This window comes from Pseudophryne corroboree, chromosome 7 (genome assembly GCF_028390025.1).
Source record: "Pseudophryne corroboree isolate aPseCor3 chromosome 7, aPseCor3.hap2, whole genome shotgun sequence".
NCBI lineage: Eukaryota > Metazoa > Chordata > Amphibia > Anura > Myobatrachidae > Pseudophryne > Pseudophryne corroboree.
In genome coordinates, this window is record NC_086450.1 from 327,187,033 (window position 1) to 327,190,461 (window position 3,429).

Consider the following 3,429-nt stretch of genomic DNA (forward strand, 5'->3'; position numbering starts at 1 on the left):
TTTTTACTTTCTCAAATCTAACTTTCACCTAGTTCATTAATCATTACCCTTCTGTTGAGTTTTATCTTTCCCCTCTACCCCCACAGCTCCCCACTACAGATTTAAACCCATCACGCATTCCACTCACTCATTCAATATAATAGCTGGCACTTCAAATCACTCCTTAGCATGCACCATTAATACCCCAGTTCCATTCATACCCCACATCCTAGGACGCACTATTCCAGTCCCCAGTTCTACTTAATAAAACACATTAATTATAACCTGCCACTCAGGGTCCGTGAGCACTCTATCTTGGTTTCCCCCTCCCCTTTTCCCCATACCCAATTCTATGCTTCATTAATATTTTCAATTATATTTATTTGATTTAAAAAAACTTTCAGTTTATAATTTTTGACACAATGTCACCAATCTGTTCAGGCTTTTATACTATGCAATATGCGGTCCTTATCTCTCCATTTTATCCATACCGGGATCCCTGATATCAATTGCAGTCCAGCATTCCTTATATACACATGCTGTGAGAATATATTTGCAAAGCTCTATATCACCATCAATAACAACAGCTTATGATAGGAGCACAACATCAGCTATAGTGACTGGTATTGCCCAGAATTCACTTTATGTGGACACGACACCCATCTCTGTCTTGGAATGTTATTACACTAATTTATTCTCTTTCCTCTCAACAAAAATTTTGTGGACTCTCATCCACGATCCACGGAACACAGTACCACGGATGTGGGAACTGCTGAACCGTGCCTAACGTGGAAAGCAGATCCACATATTTTCACCCACTTCACTTATTCATCCCTCTTCCCTATTTTCGAATTATTTCCTACTCCATAATTTCTTATATAGGTGCACTCTCATTGGTGTACAGATTGCATAATCCTCTACTATCATACCACGCTGCCAACGCCCGATCTCGTCCGATCTTGGAAGCTAAACAGCGTTGGGCCGGGTTAGTACCAGGAGAGGAGACTGCCTGCGAATACCTGGTGTTGTAGAGTAGGATTTATTTTCCTCTCTATGTGAGAAGGGACACCAACAGCAGTATCACCACTAACTCTATTCAGTACCTTCTTATCCTTCTCTTTTATTTAATCTGTGTCCATTGCAGTGCAACACCTCATTTTTTACCAATGTGATATCTGTCAATATTTCAGGTGTTCAAATATTGGTGACCATTGAATATTAACTATAACTTAATATAAGGTATTATAGTTAAATGTAATCATAATATTTTTGACCACTCCTTGATCCCACTAATACAGAAACTCTGTACTGGTCAAGGGAAATGGGGGTATGACAATCCAGTGTCTACAACCTTTCCGAATCACTCTTTGAAGCAAGAGACCAGAACATTTTAACATTTTTCAATTCTTTATTTCATAAGGATCATTTAGATGGGTAATTAGGTCCTAAACATTACCAATAAAAGCTATGTTTTAAATATTTCTCAATATCTAATATAGGAATTTCCTTCCTTGTATAAGAGTGCGCCCACACAAGAGCCTTCTCTCTCTCCCACTGTCAATCATTCTAAAGGGGAGGGTCAGACAGACACGGAGATGGGGTGGACATTAACCACTGATTTCAGCCAGGCCGAAGCCGACATTGAGTCACCTAGTGGAATGTGAGCTGTCAAGTGGTTTAGTCTTTGTTAAATGCCAAAATACTGTCTTTGAATTGCCACAACTTGATTTAATCTTTTTGAATGTCTTTTTAATTATCTTGTATAAGCATATACTCTTCTTTTTGTCAGAATCCTTGCGGCAGAATAAAAAATGTACTCTCATTGGAGATTGCTGTTAAATGACCTGCATGTTTACATATCAATCTGTCCTACTGTAAATCTCTGTACCACTTACATAGAACAAGGTATGGGTAACAAAGATCTTACAGAAAGGGTCCATCACTAAGCCACTGAACACCTGTGATACCTATCTCAAACCCCACAGACACCCGCCAACCCCGGGGTGTTACATTTGATGTCACAAACAGGATTTCAGAACCCAAAGTAGGAAGAATGCATCTGGTCAGGGAGACCAAGTATCAGTAGTCCCAAATCCTCCACAGCAGGGAGTTGATAATGTCCCAAACCTACCACAGCCAGGAGTGGATAATGCTAGACCAGAAGCCCTTCATCATGCACAATTTAACCCCATAATGCTGCCCTACTTTTTTAGTGCCTCCCTACCTGCCTATCTATTCAGGAGATATGAGAGATAAAGAACATAACACTCAATGAATTAAGAACAAGAATGCGATTCATGTTTTGCTTGTATGCATTGACAGATGCTTAATAGGTGGAAACCCTATCAGGGTAACTTAAAGGCTCAGCTATGTGAAAGGTAGCATTATGGCCTCTAGATGAAAATAAATCACAGACCAAATTTTTAAGTTCCTGGCCAAAATATTTGAACTCCATACTAGCTACCAGGAAAAACTTTGAGAGTTTATATATTAGGATTGCAAGAGGCTTTGTGCGAGCAGTCAGGGCCGTGGATGAGCAGGAAGTTAGAAACAAAGATGACACTCTAGTAATGCAGTTCATTGAAGGAGTGAATACAGAAACCTAAAGACACAGTTTGCTGCATAGACAGCTGCCACAAGAAAAGCTTTAAAGAAGCCATCATCCAGGTGGTAGTGCAACCTCAGGCCCAGGAATCATCTTTTCCAGAAATACCCGGTTTTAAAGAGAATCAAATTCTTAAAGAATTAGCAGGGCAAGGTGCGCAGATGACTGCAGGTGACCCACTCAGGGCGCTAATTGCAAAAATGTAGGAGTTAACGTCAAGCACGACTGAAATATGTAGGGAGATTCATGATTTGAAGAGTTGAACGACTCATGCAAGTGACCTGCATCTATAGTAAACCCAGCAGAAAAGAGACACCAATGACTGATAGGAACCTCCGCAGAGGAGTGGTAGGAGACCATCTGACAAATTTGACACCCAGGGCAGGCATGGTTGCCAACAGTGCAACCCAAGTGGGCACAATGAGAGAAATTGTGACACAAGGGAGGATTTAAACTACAGTACCCCAAGGAAGATGACCAATTCTCGGGGAGAAGAATGGTCAATTGAGAGGAATGGGGGCCATGTTACATTGGTAGGTGCCCAATCATACCAATTTACATTGACATAGTCCAAGTGAAGGCCTTGTTAGATACAGGCTAACAGATTTCTACCATCCAGCTAGCTGCATTTCAGAAAAATTTTGAGAAACATAAAAAAGATCTTGAAGTCTCTGAAAAGACAATAATAGACCAAAAACATGATAATTTCTATAGGGACAAAAAGGATTTCACACTGGATAAATGAAATGAAATACTTATCGACCCAAGGAAAGACAAAGGAGAATGAGAGAATACCGAGCACATCTGAAATAGAATCCTCATATACTGAGGACTCTTCTACTGAA

At 40.2% G+C, this 3,429-nt stretch overlaps 1 pseudogene; it reads left to right on the top strand.

The window, feature by feature from the left end:
• The first annotated feature begins 894 nt into the window (after positions 1-894).
• Positions 895-1,013, top strand: LOC134947207 (5S ribosomal RNA; annotated as a pseudogene).
• The last annotated feature ends 2,416 nt before the right edge of the window (positions 1,014-3,429 follow it).